Source organism: Callorhinus ursinus, unplaced genomic scaffold (assembly GCF_003265705.2).
Source record: "Callorhinus ursinus isolate GAN/ISIS: 27379988/994484 unplaced genomic scaffold, GSC_fseal_2.0 scaffold13, whole genome shotgun sequence".
Taxonomy (NCBI): Eukaryota; Metazoa; Chordata; class Mammalia; order Carnivora; family Otariidae; genus Callorhinus; species Callorhinus ursinus.
The window spans coordinates 33,544,586-33,568,835 of NW_027397075.1; the positions used below are offsets into that span (position 1 = coordinate 33,544,586).

General features: G+C 44.8%; 1 protein-coding gene across 5 annotated transcripts in view; it reads right to left on the reverse strand.

Annotated features, from left to right (window-relative positions):
* The window catches only part of TNR (tenascin R), a 432,595-nt gene that overhangs the window by 211,715 nt on the left and 196,630 nt on the right, over positions 1 to 24,250 (reverse strand). For all 5 annotated transcript variants that reach the window (XR_012380546.1, XR_012380545.1, XM_073900051.1 and 2 more), the window contains exon 2: positions 766 to 885. The gene's annotated coding sequence lies outside the window, so the exon portion shown is untranslated. The remainder of the gene's footprint in view (positions 1 to 765; positions 886 to 24,250) is intronic.

Below are 24,250 nucleotides of genomic sequence, written 5' to 3' on the forward strand. Positions count from 1 at the left end.
AGCAACCATATAAACAAATAGAGAGAAAAGGCTGATGAGTCTATCATCATTGTTTTGTACAATAAAAAAGGGCCACACCTATTTGAAAAGTTCTGAATTCCGTGTGTCAAATTTGAGTGTCAGGGAAAGTTACTAAGGGAGCACAATTTTCACTGTGCCCGTCAACTCTGAATCCTGAGAGCCTTCTCCTATGGACCATTTTTCAGAAGGTTATTATTTCAACCTGAAAATTCTTTAGACATATATATGTGGTGTGGAAAAGGAATTAGGAAAGCTTTTAAATTAAAAGAAATAAAACGACAGGTTTTTCCTCTAGCCATATAAATGGTTATGGATAGAGATAAAGAGATGGATATTTTTTCATAATACTTTATTAGAGGTTTTGGAACTCCAGAAATTTGAATCGGGCTGGTGAATAATTTAGCACCGATTCCTGCAGGCCCAGTGCAGGCGCAGTTGGGCTGGGAATCAAGCCTCGTCTCTTGGAGGGACTGAGAGCAGTAATATACTTTTATTACCGACCACATCATGAAATGCGTTTCAGAAATATTTTATGGAAAGCCAAAACCTTGGTGCCCGGTTTCTCCAGCTTTTACAGAGATGGCATGAAGCCCAGGGGAGCTAATGCTCTTGAGCATCTCATTTCAGGGAGGCTATCCTGAGGCTGTTGTTGCAGTGACAAAAAGCCTCAGTCCCTGTGGTCACAAGCAAAAGCCTCGAACTGGCCATCGCTGTGATGGATGGTAAAAGTTTCACAGGAAATACCTTTAGTGATGGGGTCTTCGATGTCTTCTCTTTCCCACACGCTCTTCAATCCTAACTCCAAGAGACCTGGATGCAGGTCTGTGATGATACGTCTCTGTGCAGGTGTGATGATACGTCCACCTGAAACAGGAATAGAGAGGGAAGGAAGGTGTTGATGGTTTCAAAATAAGGAGCCTCAGTTTCCCTTTCCATCCTAGCCACCATATCTCCTTTTCAGTAAACTTGGAGATACACCACGTGGATGTTGGAAACAAAGAAAACTGGTATATTAAGTTATTTTGTTTCCTCTCCAGAGAGTTCTATTTATTTTATTAATTTTCTTTAGTTCACTCTCATAGCTTTGCCATAAAGCCGTAAATATTTAAGAAAAAAGTTCTACAGAATGATTATAAATCCGGAAATGTGTTTTAGGTGATAAAACAGTTCTGAGATCTTTGCAGGTGGCTATAATTACATGCTTCAGCGATTTGATGATGACAGATGTCCGGCACTTCCTCCGGGAAGCCGCCCATTGCCCCTAAACTGGGGCCCCTTTTCTGTGCATAATGTCCACATCACTCATACGTTCCCATGTCATAAAAGTCACCACCTATTGTAAACCTCCTCATCTGTGCTGTTCTCCCTCTGGACTCTCTGTCCTACGCCCTACTTTGGCTCTCGTCCCATGCACAATGCAGCACAGAGAAGTTCACCAAATACTCATTGAGCAAATGGATGCGGCGGCGCAGAGGGCAATCCTCTTAGGCTAGAACCACCCCCTACAAAAGCAGTGGCATCTACTGCGAGTGGGGAGTGTCTGTGTCAGCAGTTTGTCAATCTGTCTAAGCATGGCTCCCATGCAGAACTTGGACCAGTGCTCCCCCTGCACAATTCCCAGGGACCATCGACACCATCCATTACAGGATGATTATGCCTTCTTGGGCTTGCTTCCCACAAATCCTCAGAGCCTTCTCCAATGGGGACACTGAGCCTTAGGGATCTCATATGTATTTGCAAAAATCAATTAGCACTGGAGGGAGGAAAGAGCAAGCCTTTGGCTACAGTGTAGGCTTGCTCATCTAAGTTCTTCCTGAATAAATTGAACTTCCCAGGGAAGCCCCCCCTCCACCACCCTGGAACCTGAGAATTGGAAGAAACAGAAAGATCATTCAGTTCTGGAATGGCAACTAGGTTCCATCTCTGGTGAATCCTCCCTCCAGTGTATCAGTAGTGGCTGCTTGGAGCATGGGGTTAGGAAAGATTCTGAGGCTGCATCACTGGGAAGGAGAATGTTTATCTGTAGACTTGCCCAGGAAGGGGAAGCATTGATGGTGACGTAAATGTGAGGTGTTTCCCTCCTCCTGTCCTAATCTGACTGCTCACCAAATGGAATAATTACACTTCCTCTGGTCAGTGTAATTTGCACAGTGGCTACCCAAATTTGCAGCCCATTTTTCCAGCAGATAACTCTGATATTAGAGATTTTCTTCTTCCAGGGAATTAAAACTCCCTCTACTTTTTGCTTCTACCCATTGACCCTTTTATTTCTCACTCTAAGAGGTGATGATTTCACCCTTGAAAAGCTGGCCCAATCCCTTTTGAGCCAATTAAGTCAAAAGTCATCAAACATGTTAGCAAAATCCCCTTCAATTTCCTCGATTAAAAACCGATTCCTTTGATGTGCTATTTTATTATCTATTTCTCTAGCTAGGTATGAGCATAGTCATTCACTCTTTTAAGCAATGTATATTCATTTACTATTTTAAATGTCTTTGATAGTCTCAAAATTGTAAAATTGACACGTTCATGGTACCATATAAAACAATATGAAGATGCATACGGAAAAAGCTAATCATCCCCACCCCCCAACCTCAGCCCCTGGATGTCACATTTTAATAGTCCAGCCTGTATTTTTCCACACTGTTATGAGTCAAGTTCCAGGGAAGCAGACTGAAATAGGTTACATGCACTGAAGGGTCCCTGGGGCACACTCTTGTGGGGGAGTACAGGAAGCAGAACTGGCCAGAGGGAGCTCTGGAGCTGCCCTGCATTGAAGAGGGACAGGTCTTTGGCCCCAACCTGTCTTTGGCTCTCACAGTTGAGCAAAGCAGCTCCTGGTCAGAAACCCAGCTGTGAGTTGTGAGCTGCCCTCACTCCCAGCACCTGGCGGTGAGTACCTCTGTGGGATGGTACCTCACAGCACCCACAACACACACCCTTCCTCACGCTCATCGAAACCCAATCAGGCACATATACACAGATATATGATGTTTTTGTTTATAGTTTTTAACCAAAATTCTCTGCAACTTGTTTTGACTTAACATATGAGCATCATCCTTTTTTCCCTAATTTACTTATGCATACATACGCATACTTTCACAAAAAGGATGGTATTATACAATGAGGCTTTTTTAGTGCCATGTCCTTATTTTTTTTCCTCTATTACTTGCCTCTCTCCACCCACTCTCCCTCCTGCACCACCCACATTCCCCTCAGCTCCCATGTTGACAGCATGAGATGTAGACTTCCGTCCTTTCCTTCATGCTCATCTAACCACATATATTCCTCTGTGACTATGGGTAGATGCTCTGATTTGGTGTTTTGGTCATTGGCAGCACCCACGTATTAAGAACCTTCTGAGTAGCTGGGTCTGTGGCAGGCACTGGAGACACAGCCTCTGCCCTCAAGGAGATCCTGCCCATAGGGGAGAGAGACACCGGATAGGAGTTACAACAGTGGAGGTTCACTCGTGGGGGCAGGCACCAAACACACAGTTATTTTGAGAATTAGAACTAGAGCTCAGGTCCCCTGCATTCTAATCCTTCCCATTTAACTAGCTTTTATTTATTTGTTTACTTATTTACGTATTTTATTTTTTAACTAGCTTTTTTTTTTTTTAAACAGGTTTCAAACTGTAGGCTGAACAACGGCCACATTGAATTCGAGCAAGTGTGTGCCAGTCTTCCTGAAGTCATGACAGTACTCGCTGTGTTCTGGAAGCTCATATTGAATCCAATACACCAGCCCTCAGATAAATGTGCGTAACCTCACTCATAGACATGTTGGAGTTGATGAACAAGCCAGACAGCCCTGAAGAGACCACACAAAGGCACCATCTTGGAGTAGATTTTCATATAACCGGCAACGAGGCAAATGATTATTATAACAGAAATGGACGCTGGTGGGTCAAAACGTGAGCAAGTATTCCGTGTAAGGAGTTCCAAGGCAAAGCTGTTGGATAAATACCTAGTGCAGCACTCTAGCTCCCATGCCCTTTCAGCCTACACACTGTGTGGGGGACCAAAGAAGAGGGGAAATGGAGCCCCAGGAGATGTACATACAACCAAGGAGCATGGCGACCTGACTCACCAGGGGCTGAGGTTGGGGGGTGGGGATGATTAGCTTTTCCCGTATGCATCTTCATATTGTTTTATGTGGTACCATGAACGTGTCATTTTTATAATTTTGAGACTATCAAACAAAGACATTTAAAATAGTAAATGAATATACATTGCTTAAAAGAGTGAATGACTATGCTCATACCTAGCTAGAGAAATAGATAATAAAATAGCGCATCAAAGGAATCGGTTTTTAATCGAGGAAATTGAAGGGGGTTTTGCTTCAGCAAATTGATGTGTTCTTTTTTTCATTCTCTCTACCCACTCAAATACCTGCATTTCTGCCCTTTATGCCCAACATTGCCTTGAAAGCCATTTTCTGGGTTCAGCTTATAAAAGCTCATCTTTGAAAAATATAGTTTTCCTATGAAATATGTCTAGAAAATGTGCATTATATTTTCTCTCCACATCAAGTGCTGACCCTTTTTATACTGAATATGAGTCCAGCAACCTGAGGGGCTGGACCCAGACTTTGTTGCTTGGGCTCCCTGCCCGTGACTGCCCAGGCAGGATCTGGGGGAATCGGGTGTTCCAGAGAGTGCCACCCATGATGCCCTATTGATCCCAAGCATGGATTTCCTCCAAAGCCTTGGGTCTTTTTCCCCTTCAGCCTAGGTAAATTGTGGGCAGAAGAACAACACTGCCAGGCCAGGTGGGACAGGTTTCAGATTTCACAAAAACAGTTCTTTTTGATATTCAGCATAAACCTTGGTACTTGGGTGGTTTGGGTTTGTTTACTGCAAATTGCTGAAGATGTCCCAGAAGTAGCCATGTGATTGCAAGGATGCCAGTCAGTTCTAGACAAGACCATCCAATATGCTAAAGTATTGTCAATTCATATTTTTTCTTTTACAGCAGTTGGTTGCTGAAAGTGGATCAGATTTTCAGTACAACAGCCAACAAATTGTACTTAGTCATCTTAATGAGAAAATGGGAAATTGAGGCAGCTATTGGTGATCTGACCCATTTTCAACTCCTAAACTCAAAGTCTCCTATAAGAAGTTACCTTGAATGACTACTATTTGGGCTCCTATTTTCAGCCTACATGTTTGAAGTTTACTTAGAAAGATTTCTCCTACCCATTGGTACTGGCAAGACATTACAATTCAGAAGGTTGTGAAAAGTTAATGAATGCATTATCCATTGCTGTATAAAGATTACTCCCAAACTCACTGGCTTAAAACAATAAACATTTATTATCTCATGGTTTCTGTGGGTCAGGAATTCCGAAGTAGTTTATCTGGGTGGTTCAGGCTCAAGGTCTCATGAAGTTTCAAGTAAGATGTCAGTGAAGGTTGTAATCATCTGAAGACTTGCTAGGGCTGGAAGCCCTGGTTCCTTGAGGACTCACTTAGATGGTGCTGGTTGTCATGGGAGGTGTCCCCACGTGGGCCTCCACAGGGCTATTTGTGTGTACTCACAGCATGGCTGTCTCCCCCCAGAATGAGGGATCTAAGAGAGAGCCAGGGAGAAGCTAGCACATCTTGTATGACCCACCTTATCATTTCTGCAACATCCTATTGGTTACATAGGTTAATGCTATTTAATGTGGGAAAAGACAACACAAGGGTATGAATACTAGAATGCAAGGACTAATTGGGGGTCATCTTGAAAGCTGGCTACCATGAAACCTTTTTGCCTTTATCAGTAATGGTAAAGACCTGGAAAAGAAAGCATCTCTGTGTCTTGTATCTCCATAGAACAAGAAATGGAAGAGGCTGGAATTTTGCTGTGAGGATTAATTTAGACAATAAAGGGAAAAGGCTTAGCTCGATGTATGGCAGAACGGAGGAGCTCAACACTTATTAGCTGCTCTTTCGTTCTCTTTCATTCTTTCCCCTTGGGGACATGGTACGCCATCAGAATGATGGTTAAATGACCCCAACTCAGACTGGGCCTTCCCCCGCTGCCTCGCCTCCCCCCTCCAGCTGTGGTTTCCAAATCCAAGGAAGGGATTCAGCCTTGGTGGTTTAGGTTTATTTTCCCTGAGGAAGATTTGCTGAGGTTTAATAAAGTCAGGATGTGTGAGAGACACTGCAGTTCTTTCATATCTTAATTAGCAATTAATTAAGTGGAGGTACGGGTGTCTGGAATATCTGACAGACAGGCTCAATAATTATCTTTTATCATTATTACTAATGGAAAATATGGTCAGGGTGGTTCAAGATGCCCCAGAATTTCAGCTTTAATTGAACGACCCAGTGGAGAATCAAAATGAGCAGTCTGCCCTTTCCACATTGTTTTATTAAAAACATTTTGAAATTTGGTGGTGCCTTGCACTCAGGAGTTTTCCTGGCCTGTTATCCTGGACTGTGATCTTTAGCTAGGCGTAGAGGAAGTGGGGTGCGTCACCTCAGGGTGGCCGGGTCCTTCCAGGAAAGCACACGCTCACATTGTGAGGACTGTGCTGACAGAATTTCATCAACACCCTCCTCCCGCCCTCTCCCCAGGAAAGGTCTCTGTTTGGAGGTCAGAAGAGGACATTGCTCTAAGATCTAAGCTGGAGAAGGGAAAGGAGATGCTTTTCTAACATTGCTCTGGTGATGATGGCCCCAGTCTCACGGGAGTTCCTTCCAGGAGGTGCAGTAAGACCCTAAGTTGATGGTTAGTAGCTTCACAACCTCATGTTCCCATAGGAAGTATGGCAAGCCAAGAGTGCAGAACCTGGCCACCGCTCCTATGACTTGGGGAAAGTAAGTTGGAGCTTGGCGTCCACCCTATTCTGAACTCACACACAGGGGGTCCTCTGCGGGAGCTCACAGGGACCAGACAAGCTGCTCCAAGCCTTCAATCTTCCAGAGGTGACCTATGACAGCTGAATCTATGTCAGACGAGGTTTTCACCCCAGAGAAAGCTGCATGCTGTTGCCACAGGGGATCATTCGGGGTGACACAAGGGTCCTTCTCTGTCCCCATGTGTCTGGGTATCTGTATAGATTGTGCAATACCTCCTAGGTGCCGTGCTACCTCTTTATCATTATGCCCAAGTGGATTTTTTGGATGAGCCCTCCCGCTCTGCCTACATGTATCAGGAATCTGATCTGAGCATCTGGCAGGTTTGGAGTTTTGTCAATATTCCTCACTAAGTGGGTAATTTTCATTATTCACAATTCATAGCTCCAACTTAAGATCATTCATCAGGTCTGATGCGAGATTTGAGATCTGTGGGATAGCTCCTATTTGTGGGGCTGGAAGATTCCAGCGTGTCCCCCTAGCTCTGTTTCTTGACGTTGGCCCTGCCTCTGGGTGGCTGGGCTGTAAAGGGCAAGACTCCTTTTCTATGACCAGGTTGCATATAGTTTCTGGCCTACATTCGTGGTGCTTTGAGTTGGTTCTTTACTGAGCATTCTCCGTTCCTTTACATCCTTCTGAGTGACACTGCAATTTAATGATGGGAGGAGGAGATTGAGTGCCTGGAAAAAGGATTAGCAATGAGCTCCATGTCTTAAAAATCAAACTGTTAGCAGTGGCTCTTGCAGGGTCACGTGGGTTTTTTAAAAATTTCCTTTGTCTTTTCCCATTTAATCTAAATTTCTTCACTTTCCTATTATGTTTCTATTTTGCTTTAGTAGTGTGAAAGTAAGTGTGATTTTAAAAATTTAGAGAGTATGGTTGTAACTTATCTTATCAGGTCTTGTATCGGTGCTTAGTGTGGAGAGTCCGTGAATTAAGATGGAAAAAAAATTATATCTGTTTTTTCACCAACCTCTAACAAAAATTTAGAAGTCCCTCTAATTTTAAATGTGGGCAACAAGTCATAATAGCCTTAGCAGTGGCTGTAATTTTGTCACCAATAGAAATCACAGATATTTTTATGTCTCATTACAGTTGTTGCAGATAGGTTGAAATATTGTTTAAGCTTATTAGTATCTCAAAATTACAGTACTTATTAGAGCTGCCAGCAAATCTGGTTATTTACTGTGTTAATAAAGAAGCACATATATTACCATACAGCAAATTTGGTTTTTTAGTATTTTGATAACTGCATATCAATAAAAATGCAGTTTCTTTTGTAATTCCTATATATTTTTATTTTATGCATTTATACCATTATTCTGAGAAGGGATTCAGATGCATCAGCAGACCAAAAGGGTCCATGACATGACAAGGGTTCAGTGGCCTTGGCTTAAGAGGGGAGGGGGACACTAGCATGTGCTGACACAGCCCCGATCCAGGTCCTAGGCTTTCTGTGCCTTGCCCTGCTGAATCCTCCCTAAAAGCCTACAAGAAAAGTGCTATTATTACTCTCCCCATTTTAGAGTCAGGAAATGGAGACAAAGAGGTTAAGTAACTCGCCCAAGGCCATTCAGCTTCTAAGTGGCAGAGCTGATGAAGAGCTCAGGCAGGTGGAATGCAGATGGCCTCCTTTGTCCTTCCCTTTGCTCCACAGACGGGTCAATATTGCACATGCTACTTCATTTGCTTGTGTGTGGCCATGCTGGATGGAAGTGTGTTGCCTGGAAGTTTGATGGTGCGTGCTTGACCTTTCCAACTGGAATGGAAATACCGCAAAGACAGGATCTGGGCCATTTTTCTTTATTGATCCCTCTGAAGTCCCCAAGGTAGTAGAATTAAGGGATTATATTTTGAGCACAAGGTTGACTAGGAAATATTATAGAATTTCAGCCATTGAAGTTCTCCCTGCCCCCCAACTTATGTTCCGGCCTCACCTGGGGAGGCATCATGTCTCTTTGGCCAATCTGTCTGTTCTTATTCTGAATGTCCCTATTCCCAGCACCTACTCTGCCCTTTCCCTGCCCTTTCCCTGCCCCTTCCGCCATTCCTACCTCTTTTCCCACAGCCTCCCTGCATCCAAAGGGAGTGGAAAGTTCTGGGGGCCAAAGCGTGACACAGACAAACGCTTCATTACCAGGAGGCCTTGGGTGCACAGTGCTTAAGTCATCACCAAACTCTGCACACCACCCTGGAAGGGCACCCCTTGGAGACCACTAAACCAGGGCCAAATTGCATTTGCTAGACATCCATCACCAGGGTAATTTCCTGCCTAAGGATGTGTGTTTGCCTCAGTGAAAGGAGCTGAAAATGAGTCCAAAAAAGGGAAAGAGAAAGCTTTGGATCTAAGGTAAGCCCTGGCCCTCTCTTCATCTGATATACAGCCCTGCCTTGTCTGGTGTGGACAGAGGGGAATATGTCTTCATTCCCTTAAATGGCTCCTGTGGGCAGCTAATTGGCTAAGCCAGGACTTTGCTGGCAAAGGTGTCACCCTCAGGGCCAGAGGCTGAGTATATTTTCTCTGATGGCAGCTCTCTGGTCTTCCTCAAAGATAGCCAATTTCTCTTCAAAGAACCTGACCTACAACTATACAACTGGCCCAGGATATCCTGTCTCCTTGGAACAAGTTCAGTTTTAATTTGTTACATATCATTGGATCGACAATTTAGGGAGGATCCATTGCTAGAGTGATACAAGGTCAACCTCCCAGGCATTTGAGGAAGATCTCTCCTTTGGTTTCAGTTGGACTGTGAGCCAAAGCTCTGTGGCTTCCCCATCGGTCAACATGAGCATGGAAGACACAGGATTCGAACTCTGGGCAGAAGACACAGCACCTGAGTCCTTCTCTTTTGTCAGGGGCAAGTCAGGCACTTCTGTGGACCAGGGCCTGCTCTTGGGGCCTGTGACCTGGGGAAGCAGGTGGGGAGTTACCAAGTCAAACAGGAAATGGATTAAACCAGTGGCCTGCTATAAACCCAGTGGGAGCATCATTGTCATTTTGAGTGGGATGACTCTTTTTTTGGGTGACATTGTCCAAGATCAAAATCTGGAGAAGTAGTAAATATTTAAGATATCTGAGCCAGGGCAAAATAGGGGAGGCAAAGCCAGAGGTCAAGAGCTTAGTGCATGTAGGAGCAGACCAGGAAGTTGGGGACAAGGCCAGAACAAGGCAAATGGGGCCCTTGGGACCACATTCAGGGCTGGCGTGTCCAAACTTGCTCTGCTCAGATGCTGGCCTTGGGGGAATTAGGCAAAGGAAGTACGGGATTGGAGCAGTGTGCCACTGGCAGTGTGATGACCTGGCCACTGTCCCTGGGGCTACAGTGGTTTGAGTAGAATCTCAGTCTTAGCATGACCTGAGGAGGTGGAGGAGTTCAAGCCAGTGCAGAGGAGTATTGACGGTGGGGTAACATAAAGTAGGTCCTAGAAAATGAAGGTTTACTTTCTTTAGTTGTTCTAAGTGTTCAAAAATTAATATTTGATCTAAAACCTTAAATTCTTAGTGTCCCAGGATGAGCCAATGTTGTCTAGCCTTGTATTTTAGAGATTACACTAGTGCCATTTTGTGGGGGTTGATTCTTTTTGGGAGATACTGTCCATGGGATTGCAGGGCGATATTCATGTCTCACCTCAATTCACCCTGTGTTGGAAGTTGGCCCACCACACACATATTTCCGAACATTTTGACCACCACACACACACTTTGACTACGATACCCACATTTCCAAATACTCCCGAGGTAGGAGGGAGGAGGGAAGTCAGGACTTCCAGCTTGGGCTAAGAGGAAAACCATGCTTTCAACTTTTTCACTCTCTCACATCTATGTTTGAACTGACATTGTGAGTTCCTCGAAGGCACAAATAGTGACTTTTTCATCTCATCTCCCCCAGGGAAGGCCTGGTCAATATAGACAGTATTGCCGTGAGAAAGTCTGGAGGGAGGCTCCCAAACAAAATCCCACCCTGCTTTCTACATTACATTCATCCATCTGCACCTCTCCCCAGGGAAAAGAAAACGAAAACAAAAACAAAAGAAACAATAAAAACGAAAACCACTTACTGATCACTTATTTTCTGCCAGAACTGAAAATCACTGGAAATAAAAAGATGAGTAAGAAATGATTCTGGCTCTTGAAAAAGAAGATCACAGTCCTTGGGGAAGACACAGTTGTGTGTATGGAAAGATCTATTTGTGGGGCTTCTGTGTCAAGAGTTTAATGAAGGTATGAGCCCTGAGAGGGCTCACAGCAGAAAGGAATTGGATGAAGAGAGAAGTGCCAAGGCTCAGAAATGGGAGAGAACATTCAAGGGCGAGAGAGCCAGTTGAGCAGAGACCTGGCGAATCCTGAATCTTTAAAATCCATTTCCTTGCAGTGAGGTTATGAGTGAGATCCTTTCTGATTTGCATCATTGACATTCTAAAGAAACCTTCTGGGGATGGGTCAGAACCAAGAAGCCCCATTCTTAGGCAGGCAGTTGCTTATACAGTGTGATTGGAAGGATTTCATATACCTCCAAGTCTCTGTTCTGAAACCTGAATTTCTACTATTAGATTTATAACTTTGTCTTACTATTTTCCCTTTCCAGAGAGATTTGCATTTTGTTTATTTTTTTATAAAGATTTTTTTAAAATTTATTTATTTGAGAGAGAGAGAGAGCCAGGCAGAGGGAGAGGGAGAAGCAGACTCCCCGCTGAGCAGAGACCCCCCCGACGCTTAACCAAATGAGCCCCTGGTGCCCCAAGATTTTCATTTTAAACCAAAGCATAAGTCACTCACACTATAGCATGAATTAGTCTCCTCAGCTATTAGTCTGAGACACCAAGAGGAAAGGGGTACTTAATGACCACCATAATGGACGTCAAAAGGATAAAGGGAGTATGACAAGGCCATCAAAAATGGAGATAATGAAGACGAATGAAATCTACCTCATACTTTCTATGCTTTGATAAAAAAGAGCAAATGGGTCTTCCATGTAGAGGAGGGAGGGAGCTGGTACCATCTTTGGTTTGTGTTCTTTGCTTTTGTACTCAGACCACAGTAGTATCACGGTGATCCCAGCATCATCTAGCCCTTCCCCCATCACAGCGACAAGCACCACTCTGACAACAGAAGCTCCATGGGAGCCCCTGCACTCCGGAGCTGCGGGCCCATCCACAGACAGGCTGTGGAAGAAGTCTCAGACAGGCTTCACCTCTCCCTGCAGCTGAGCATGGGACTCGCCCTCCGGAGGTATCCCTGGTCACATCTCCGGACAAAATGAATCTGAAAGGTAGCCTTCTAGATTGTTCTGCTCTGGGTTTGACTCAAATCTTTGAATGGTCATGCTGGACTCCCAGGAGGTCCAGAAACACCAGAACCTGGGGCTGGTGAGGGGAAAGGAAAGAGTTTCAGTTTCCCTTCATTGGTCAGCCTCACTGTGAGATGGCACAAGGCGGACCTCACTGCCTCAAGAGAACTGGCAGCTCAGGTGTCCCTGAGCCGTTGCTCTTGCTCTGCCTGCAGTGGCCACCCACTCCTGCCGACAGGTACCCCTGGCCTGGACCTGGAAAGTCTGGTCTCTCAGACAGCAAACAAGTGTCCCCACCTGGCCCTGAAAGACTGAGACTAGAAATTCCTCTCCTGCACCCTTCCTCCTTCACTAACCTCCTTCCAGGCCAGCCTTCACTTCCCACCACCCATTCCTCTGCCTGCCACAGCCATTTACTCAACTCCAGCCCCGGCATCTCCTGCCTTCCTCCTCCTCCTCCTCCCCCTCCTCCTCTCTGGGCTTCCTGCCCCCTCTCAGTCCCTTCCGGGATTTCTCCACACTGCCCCCAGACAGATGTTTCTAAAGTAAATCTACTCAGGTTTTTTCCCCCTTTGAAACCTCTCAAGGCTTAAGATGCGACCCAGGTCCTTTGTGACCCAGCCCCTCTCACTGCCCTGGACCCGTGCGGGGCGAGCCTCCCCAGCGTCCTCTCTGCCTTCCAGCCTTGCTCAATGCCCATTCCCTTTCTCTTGCTGTCTGGGCTCTTGCATCTGCAGTTCCATCTGCCTAGAAACTTCTGCCTGCTTAAGATTGTCCAGGCTCCAGCTTCTCCAGGAAGACTTCCTGACCTTCCAGGGATGATGGGTTCAGTGCCATCCCCTCCACCACCTCTCTCCTCCATCCTCACAGCAAACTTCCAAGTGGGGCTACCATTGCCTATATATAAACGGCATGTCCTCAGCACCCAGCTCTGTGCTTGGCCTGCAGAAGGTCAGTTAGCCTCAAACGCCAGCAAGACACGACCCTCCACAGTCTCCACTGTGGCTCCAGACCCCCACTATGGCTTGGAGAACTCAACTCCATCGGTCAAGGGAAAATATGCACATTCTATACTGCTGTGTGCTGCTCGAAACTATGTGCAGAGGCAAAACAAACAAGTGATTAAGTAATGGCAGGCAAGTATTTCACTAAGAGTCCTATCCAAATAACATAACAGGAAAAGTGCCTTTCAGTACTGATTAACCGCAGCTGAGAATTAAAGATCATTTGTAACAAATCATTACAGTCAACTGATTAAAAATGAATGAGTTTGTACAAAGAACCATTATTGAATCTAGGACTGGGAAAAAAAAAAAGACAGTTAAAGCACATTAACATGAGACTCCCAACCTATGCACGAGGGGCCGCACTGATTTGCCATTTTACACCAATGGGGCGCCGGACGGCAGAAAGGGCATGAATCAGAGTACAAGTTCAGCTTGGGGTCCAAACCTCGTGCCTGGCTCTGTGAGATTGGAGATGCTTCTCTAATCTTCCCTACCTGTGTCTGAGAAAATATGAATGGGGAGAATAGCACCACCACTGTTAGATTGAACAGTATAAGAAATCACCGACATTTGGCTATATTTGACCTACGGAAATGGCAATTTCATAGGGTTCAACCTAATAGTTACCAAACAGGGCTACCGTGGGGATCAAAATGAGATAATGATTGTAACTTGGAAGACACTCTGTAAATGCAAGGCTGGCGGGAAGTCCCTCCCAGCATTAGAGCAAGAGCAATGCTGTGACAAGTGGCTGCAGCATGGTGCTCGGCTTGGGGCAAATCCCAGGAACCAAGCGATTCCCTCGTTTGCATTAATTAATGTGAGGTTGGAAGAAGGATAAAAGAGAAAGACCAGAAGAGGTAAAAGAATTCTTCCAGCTTCCAAGCCAGGCCCTCCCTTTCTCAGCCCTGTCTCCACCAGGACACTATGTACCACTGCTGCTAGCATTTTATTTGTAGGTGTGAGCTTTATTTCACTGTGAATTTTTTTAAGAACTCTAAACAAAGCTATTTCACTCTGAATTTACAGTCGATTTGGGGATGAGGGAGGCTGTCTGGTATCAGATAGGCTCCACCTATCTCCGGCTCTGGGGCCACCCCCAAATCTGATCTTTCACTACCCTTGCTGTGCAAAAACCTGAGTCTGAGTCACTGGCATGGAAATGAGTGCTCAAGAAATGTGTTTAGTGGAATAAACAGAAGATGGGATGGATGAGCTCTCAAACCCTGCTCAGCCTGTGGCCTGTCCTTTTGCCATCTGACAGAGCCCTGATAGAGGATAAAGGTCCTCTATGCCCACATCCCCAAGCCATGGAATTAGCATCTCTCTACATTTCCTGATTTGATGCAAAAGATGGCAAGCAATTTCCTTATAATCACAAAATGCTTCTAATGAGACTGCTTATTCTTACTTTTAAAATAATTTCTACATGGCATTGGTCTAAACCCTTTACTTACCAAATACTCCTATATATTAACCATCTATATAACACACACACACATAATTTTTTAAGCTCCTTTTCCATCTGCATTAAAGGCCTTATTCAGATTTAACTTATTCCACCACATTCTCTCCAGTGCTTTTGTCCTCATCTGGCAAAAATGCATCCTCTCTTCACCCTAGCTAACTCATTTTCCTGAATAACTGATCTATGCCTGGTTTAATCCCCACCCCTGCTCCCCCCTGCCCCCTCATGTGGCTTCGTCCTGGAACTGGGAGACAGAGCTGAGGGCCAGCTTCACGGGTGGAGAAGCATGTGCTCCCACAGAGACATGCTCAGCAGGGACCCATGCTTGGCTTATTGCTTTGCTGTGGGCATCTTGAAATTCATAGTAATGTTTGGACCCCACATTTTCATATTGCACTGAGCCCTGCAAAGCATAAAGCCAGGGTTGGCAGAGGTGGAGAGGTGTAATCCAGGAGCAGAGGGCTTCAGGGGAGGGTCTGAGGAGGACCTAAGCTAGCCAGCAGGGCACCTTCTAGAAAGGTGAGAATAGGGAGTGCAGCCTCAGAGGAGCCTTGCTCGGTGAAAGGACTCTAGAAAAAGGTTTGCTAAGGAATCCTATAAGGCTAGAACTATCGGGCTCTCGGGACTCCAGAGACCACTGTAACTTGAAGGCAAGAAGTTAGTCCTCCAACATAGGAAGGAAACTGTGTCGCCTAAAGCCAGCAAGAAGCCGGAGAGTAAAACCAATAACTGGAAAAATCTGACCATTATGCTAATGTGACACAGACTGGAGTATGTCATTCATTTATTATTTATTCCCTTAACCAACGCTTACTGAGTATCTGATGTGTATGTACTGCATTAGTTCGTGAGCAATTTTAAAGATGACAATAATTCAGTCCCTGGTCTGGGGTACTCCTAATCTCTATAGAAGAGAAAGTCATGTGAATGATCATGTGATATGATTAATGTTATAACAAAGGTTGGCATTGCCTCTTGTAGAGCGGGGGCTAGGGGAATGGGCAATGTCGGGGAAGGTTTTATGCAAGGTGTTATGACTAGATTTCAAAGGGTGAGTAGGAGTTTAGCAAACAAAGACAATGAGAAGAGCATTTGCACAGATGGGACAGTGTGAGTGAATACATGGGGAGGAGAAACATCATAGTATCATGGGGCATTTGATACTAATGAGAAGTTAAAAATAACAAAAGCTGAGGGTACAAGATGGTGAGTAGCAGGACAGGGTGATGAAAAGCCCAGCAGAATTCTGGTTGTGCACAGCCTTGAATGCCATAATATGGAGCCTGAATTTTATATCTGGTTAACAGGAGAACCTTTGAAGTTTCTTAAGCAGAGAAGTTCAGATTTGGGAGAGAAGGAGGGGAGGGTATCTTTTGCTGCAATGCAGAGACAGATTCGCGTGAAGAGTGACAGAAGCAGGCAGGCCAGTTGGGGGAGAACTGATCACTAAAATTCTAGCAAGGGATAGGAAAGGCCCAAAGCCAGGTGATGGCAGAGTAAACAGGAAGTGGGGAAGAGACCAGGGATTTATCTTAAAGGTAGAGTGGATTGTAGTTGGCTCATTGGATGCAATGAGGGAGAGGAACAATTAAACCTTCCCAGGTTTCTGAGTTAGACATTTGGATTGACAGCATTGCCATTAGCCAGGATGGAGAATGAGGAAATAGGAAGATAAGAAAATGAGTTGCATTTTGGACATGTTAAGTTCAAGGGTCCCTAAATATGCCCAGTGATGATTTGTGCTACAAATTTGGAAGTCATAAGAATATAGGTAAGTTAAGGGCATGGGTAGGATTACCAGCAGAGGGTCTATAGAGCGAGAAGCTCTGGAGAGCATGAATATTTAGGAAGTGGGTGGATGAATGTAATCTCGTGAAAGAGGCTAAGGATGAGCTATTGGAAAGATAGAACGATAATCAGTGTGGTAGACTGTATTATTGTTTCCTATTATTTGCTATCTTTCCTGGAAGATCACTGTATGTCTCTGCTCATTGCAAGTGGGAGGAGTGTAATTCTTTGATGTCTTAGTAGTAGGCTTGGGCCCTGTGCCTTGCTCTGGCCAATGGAATGTGAGCACAGGTGATGCGCACTACATCCGGGGAGAAGTCAGGACTCGTTGTGCAGTTCGGCTGGAAGAGCCTCTGTTCCTTCCTCCTGGATTCCCAGATGAAGAACATACAAGGAGCCGAGCAACATCCAAACCTCAGCAGACGTGGAATGGTGCATAAAGGAAAACCTTTATTGTTGTAAGCCACTGACATTTGGGGATTATCACTTTAGCGTAACTGCAAAAGCTGACTGTTACAACCAGAAAAGAATAGTGTCTCAGAAATACAGGAAACACTTCAAGAAAAAGTGAGTGGTCAATAAGGTCACAAGGGACAGTGAGGTAATTAGATGGGGCCATGGGGAAGTTAGTGGTGATCCGAGAGGGGAACAGATTTAGTGGCGTGGTAGAAGCTAAAGCCAGATTGCTATGGTTGGCGACGTAAATGGGAGGTGAGAAGGTGGAGATTGTAAGTGTAGATTTCTCAGTTAATGGTGTTGACTGCAGACAAGTAAAGAGAGAGAGAGAGAGAGAGAGAGAGAAACAGCTTAAGGTGGAGATAGAGTAGGAGGGAATTTTATTTAGGAGAGAAGAGACTTGCAACTGTTTGCAGACTGAGGAGAAAGATTTGCTGGAAATGGAGAGATTGAAGTTGTAAGTATTGAGGTTAAATGCCTGAAAATATGTGGATCTGTGATTCCTTCATAATATTAACAATAATAATAGCAAACACTCCTATAGTGTTCACTAAGCTCCCAGCTCAGCTTTGATTGCCTTGTGTGTATTAATTTAATATTCAAAGGAACTCTGTGAAATAAATACCATTATCATTGTTCCCATTATTTAGATGAGTAAACTGAGGCTTAAGGAGTTTAATTAGCTCATCCAAGATCACACAACTAATAAGTGGCAGAGCCAGGATTTAAACTAAGGCCAGCTTCAGGGAGCTCCAGGGAGCGGTTCCCTAACAACCATGGCATATGGCCTCTCCTGGAGGTACAGAAAGATTTTGAGTCATAAGTACTGCCTGGGAAGATGATGTGCCAGAGAGGGTCATATGCATCACGAATGAGAGATGTGGCAGATGAGTATAAAGGGGGAGTGCCCAAGAAGGACAAAGTTCTGGTTGGTTTGAGAGTGGAGCTGGAAAGTTATGAGCACTGAGCCTTCCATTTGGGGTACCCATCTGGATTTTTTTAGTCTCCCTTCAGCCTCTGTCAGTCTGACTGGGATTGGTAGGTGAGCAAAGATGAGAAGGAAAAGGAGAGGAAAATAAGCAGGATAATCCAAGGGGAGGAGAAGGGAGGAAGCCAGGCTCAATTCTGAGGTGCACTCACTACTCACGAGGTGCCAAGCGCCGTGCGGGGCGGCAGCCTCCGTGAGGAAGACCCAGTGCTTTCTTGGAGGAGCTCCCCAGGATAATGGGAAGACAAACATAAGAGGCTGCTTTGACTGTGGGGGGAGGGTATGTGTGGTGTGCACAAAAAGCTAGTGAAAAGTGGGCCCAGACAGAGAATCTGCCGGCGCAGATTCCACTGAGAAAGAAGCAGGTTGTTATCATCCCTCATCTTATGGATGCCCCTTCTTTTCACTCGCTTTGTGAAGATCAGGACACAGCAAATGGGATGTGGAACTCCCCTCCAACCTGTACTAAAAGCAGAGAAACCAGGAGGGCAGAGTTGCTTTTCAGAGTTCAAAGTTGGAGAAATCTAAACTGATATCACACATCTAAGTACCCAAACTCGGCATGCCTTTTTTAGGAGGCATTTCAAAGTGTGAGCGGCCTTTCATCACTACTGAGTCTGCAGGACCCATTGTGCATTGTCAGGTCTCCCCGTGTCACCTCCGTGTGTGGCAGATGCTCTGAACAGGAAAGAATTCCTCTGGACTCTTGGGAAGTCCGAAAACTTCTCTCTATTGTAGGTAAACATGTGTACAACCAGGAAGAAGTGAATTTCCCAAGATGGCAGTGAGAGTGAATGGTCAGAGGCTCGCCTCAAGTCGGTCAGTCTGTTTTATTCCCAGATAAGTCTTGTTGCTGAGCTAGAGTGAAATGAACAATTGGGACTGCTCTGCAAAGTGCTTGTCTCTCTCTCTCCTTCCTTCCTCTGCACTTTACTTTGTCTTTCTAGTTCATCCCCTGACTCTCTATTTAACAGCAACAACTGTCCAAACACACCACAAATATTAACTGGCTTATGTGTTCCAAGGGACCTCTGTCTCCCAGGTAGCCTGGCTTGCCTCCTGCAAATCTGCTTCACAGCATCCTGACCCCAAAGCACGGGATATAGCTCTTGTGAGCATCTCTGATCCCAGCACCTCCTACCCCAATGCCCTCCACAGACTGACATTTCCCACCTGCATCACATTAAAGTCATGTGTCCCTGGATTTATTTTGTGCTTGTCTGTAGCCATTCTCTTTGGGAGAGTCCATAACCATGTCAATGCCTTACCTGCAAACTTGAGCCTACATAGCCTTCTCTTTAATTAGCAGCTAGCCCACTATGCTAATCCCTGGGTGCCTTAAAGTGGAAAAGACGAAGTAGAAGTTAGTGGTAAGGAAAGAACTCTGAAAAAAGTGAAATTAGGACTGGCACTTGAAGGATGTACCATACTTTCTGACATATAGACAAAGAAAGGAAGAGTGCTCTAGGTAGAAGGAACAACATATGCAAAGGCACCGAGGTATGACAGGACGGAGTGAATTCAGGGAAAGGTGCAGCCTAGTGGGGTTATAGCATGCACCTATGTATGGAGCATGGCAGCTACAAATGAGACCGTTGAAGTCATGTGAAGAGCACTGAATATCATGATCAGAAATTTAGGCTTGGGCATGGCTCTGTAGACAGATGAGGTCCGCTAAGGGTTTTGTTTTTTTTTTTTTTAAGATATTATTTATTTATTTGACAGAGAGATAGAGAGCACAAGTAGGCAGAGAGGCAGGCAGAGGGAGAGGGAGAAGCAGGCTCTCCGCTGAGCAGGGAGCCCGACACGGGACTGGATCCCAGGACCCTGGGATCATGACCTGAGCTGAAGGCAGCTGCTTAACTGACTGAGCCATCCAGGCACCCCTACTAAGGGTTTTTAAGTTGAGAATCAAATATGATTAGATTTGGATTTTATTTTTTTTAAGATTTTATTTATTTATTTGAGAGAGAGAGAGAGAGAGAGAGAGAGAGAGCACAAGCAGGGGGGAATGGGAGAAGGAGAAACAGGCTCCCTGTTCAGCAGGGACCATCCCAGGACCCCGGGATTTTGACCTGAGCTGAAGGCAGCCGCTTAACCCGGTTGAACCACCCGGGCGCCCCAGATTTGGGTTTTAGAAATCTAAATATGGCTGCAAGAAAGGTGGAGCTGGTGGGCAAAGACTGGAGGCAGAGAGGCCACTAAAATCCCACCGAGGCAAGACCACAGCCAGGCTCTTGACACTGCTTTCCACAGTGGACACAGCAGGCAGACCGTGAAATAGGCTCAGGCAAGGCAGGCTCTCACACAGGGGCTCCCAGCCCTGCTGTAGGGACGATTCTCATATCCTCCCGGGTGATTGTCTCAGAACCCTGTCTCCACACCTCTCTTTTCACAGGATAAATTCGATTTTCTGAAAAAACAAACCCAGAGACCCTTGCTAGGAATGAAGGCTGCACATGTACAGAGTAAGGTATATGCCACCACCACTCCAGCCAGTAGCAGCAAGAAGAGGCTCCTCTGTGAATTTCTTCTAATATTGTGCATATTGTATTGGTTTGCTGATGCCCAGTTGGCTCTAATGTGAAAAGCACCCACATCAGAAAGATACTGAATCAGCCTGTTTTTCCCCTTGTCAATCTTTCTCCTTACTCCTGCCTCCCTGGTTTCTCTCTTCTCTACCTTTTAGTCTAAGACCATATTGTGTGCAAAGTTTTCCTCCCTTTGGTGTCCTCCTTCCGCTGGTTACCTGTCAATGGCTCTCCTACCAGTTCTATTCTAAGCTAAAATTTAACAACAACAACAGTAAATGTGAGATCGACAGAGAGCTTCTCCACAAGGGAGCACCTGACAGTGAAGGTTAGGAGACATGAGGCTAATGAACTAGAGAATATTGGTTACATCTCACTTGATTACACTCAGAAAATGTAAAACCATCTTTTAGTCATGACCGGTCATTTGTCTGCTGGAATGCTCCGAGCAACACCCCACTCCCATTTATCTCCCCCTTCAGGTTCCAGTCAAGTTTTCTAGAAATTAGTGATTCATCACTGGATACAACAACTACCACTGGGATCTGCCAAGCCAAGAAAAATCAGCATGTCCCTTTGCCAAGGTGCTGTCTCTTGTCGGTGCTGTCTTCATGCAGCTGGGTAATGCTGGTACACAATATCCATGTGTATGTCAGAACAGCAGGCTCACCTGATTGTGTGTCTGGACCACTAGGAATGGATCAGAACCACAGCTCTTCATACAGGTCTCCAGGCTCCTAACAGGCTCATGTCCCAGAGAGGAATGTGGGAGTCCACTCAGAGTCTCCTTTGGATTCCTAGGCACATAAGGCTCATTCATTTGGATGGGAGAGGTGGAAGACTTGTTTTTCCTGAGCCATAACTCAAGAGAGTGGCATTCACATGTGAAGAGTTGAAGGTCAAGTTTGCTGTTATGTCTAGAGCACTGATATTAACTAAAATGCCCTATAACAGTCACATGTGTTAATGAGGGCATGAGAGACTTCTAATTAACACATCAGATTAAACCACACGTGCTTATTTCTGCTCCCTGCTAAAAAAAATCTCACCATGGTAGGCAGAATTCTGGGATGGCCCCCAAGATTTCCCAACCATAGGTATACATGCCCTGCATAATCCTTGGGATGTGAATATGAGATTTTATTCCTATAACAAGGTATGTGATATGGCACACTTGACCTTAAGATGGGGAAATTATCCAGGTGAGCCTGTCTTGGTCACATGAGCCCTTTAAAAGTAGAGATTTGTTTTGGCTGATTGCAGAAAGTCAAGTCAGATCTCTGAGGCATGAGAAAGATTCAAGGTGCATGAGATTTTCTGTTGCTGGGGTGGAAGAGGCCTGTGGCCAGGTCCTGAGACGGGTCAAAAGCCAGCAAGAAAATGGGGGCCGCTTTGCAAGGAAATGAACCTGAAGTTGCTTGGAAGTGGGTCTTTCCCTAGTTAAGTTTCCAGATGAAGACTCATCTAGCCAACATCACTACTTCAGGGATCCTGAGCCAAGGACCCACATTGTATTAGATTTGGATTTTATTTTTTTTTTAAGATTTCTGACCCACAAAAACTATGAGATAATCACTTTGTGTTGTTTTTAGTTGCTACATGTGTGGTAATTTGTTATGCAGCAATAGAAAACTAATATACTCTTTAAAAGGAGTAAAGATTTAAATCCATAAAGGAGGCACAGAGGAGGAGTGGCAACAAAATTTTGAAAGATGGGAAGGAAATGAACATAGGTCACCCATTTAAAAGAGCAGAGAAGGTACCGGCAGATGGAGAAGCCAAAGGTAGTAATCTGGGGGCGCCTGGGTGGCTCAGTTGGTGAAGTGTCTGCCTTCAGCTCAGGTCATGATCCCAGGGTCCTGGGATGGAGCTCCACATTGGGCTCCCTGCTTAGTGGAGAGCCTGCTTCTTCCCTCTCCCTTTACCCTCCCCACCCCGTGCTCTCTCTTTCTCTCTCTTTCCCAAATAAATAAATAAAATCTTTTTTAAAAAAATTAGTAATCTGACTTGAAACTCAGGAAAGACTCGGGAACTAGATATACGGGTACCTCGGAAGACTAGGGCGCAGGTGGCACTGCAAACAGGAAGACTGGGTAAAGGTCCACCTGAGGAACTGCTAGACCCCCCTGGATTCTCTACCCTCCCCCACCCAGTGAAACAACTTTCCTACCCTCACCTCTGCAGAAGGCAAGTTTACTCTCTAGAGACACTGAGTCAGATAGGCTGTGGACTTGACTCCAGTCACAGCTGAAAGCAGATGAAAGCAGGGGTACTGAATGAAATGTAGATCCTGGACCATGAAAATGCCCTGCCTCCTCCTTCTTTCCCCCTCTCAGTTAGGCATGTATTACTCACACAACCTGGGAAGGAGACTGGAAAAATGTCTCTGAAGAAATGAAATGTCTCCTAATTAAGTTACTTGGACCACAAATGATTACCCTACTAATTACTCCATAGTTGTACAAGCACCCCACTCCGACAGTGTGTGTGCCCACGTGTATGTGTATGCATACAGCATCTAATTAGCTTTCTTAGTGGCTCATTTGTATTTAAGATATGAATAGACAGGAAAGAATTACCAGGCATTTGAAGAAAGTCTCTAGTATAGAAAGGATAAAAACAAAGGAGGAAATGAGAGTCAGATGGAACAGAAAAATCAGAGAAAAGAAAAAAAACTTGAGAAAGCAATATTTCATCCATGAAACAACAAAATAAGATTCTATTTACAAAGGAACATTCAGAAAACAAGAAAAATCTCTTGGATAGTAAAGATTAAGATAACAGAAAAAAATGTAAAAATCGACAGAATGTGTAGAAGATAAAAGTGAGGCAATCTCCCAGGAAATAGTATACAAAGATAGAAAATAACAACGAAGAGATAAGAAAATTAGGTGATTCATCCCTGGAGGTCCAACTTTCAACTAACAAGAGTCAGAGAGAGAACAAAGAAAATCAAGGAGGAAAAATTATTAAAGGAAGACATAAATTTTTCTTCTGTTGAAAGATATGACTTTCCAGAATGAATGGGCTTAGTAAACACCCAGCAAAATAAATGAAAATAAGAATCACATCAAGGCATGCCATCATAAAATTTCAGATCCATGATAGAGAGGTCTTATGATCTCTTTGAAAAGCTACTGGAGGGAAAAGGCAGGTAACCTGCAGAATATCAGAAATCAGAATTGCATCAGCTTTCTCAGGGCAACACAGGATTCCAAAAGACATAGAGCCCTTCTTTCCAGTTCTGAGTGAAAGGAATTTTCCATCCACGATTTTGTACCCACAATACCAATCAGGAGTGAGGGAAGACTAATTGCATCTCCAGATGTCTAAGTTCTCAGCCTTAAAAAATGTACCTCTGAGGCATCCCTTCTCAGGAAGCTGGAAAAGGATGTCTGCCAGAGAGGAGGAAGGCATGGGGTGCAGGAGACAGGGTTTTATCAAGGAGAAAAGGAAGGGAATTCCTAAGATGCAGGTGGAGGAAGCTCCCAGAGCATCACCAGCCCCCAGGGCAGGAAGACTGAAGCCTCTGGGGGTGATCTCCCAGGAAAACACAGAAGTGACACTTGGCTTGATGGGCCTCGCTGTTCTTAGGTTTTGTGGGTCTGTCAAAGAGTTTGCTACAAATTGGAATTAGTCACAAAGAAGAATAAGAAGATGCAAAGTTGAACTCTAGGGACAATTATAGAAGTTACACGAGAGATCAGTCCTGACCATTGTGCCACACACAGCTTTGCTGGGAATAATATTTACAAAGGCGAAAGAATGTAAATCCTAAATATTGACTTAAACATTGGTTGTGATCAACTATACTGAAAGGATGGGTAGGGGAAATGTCTGTGTGCGTGTG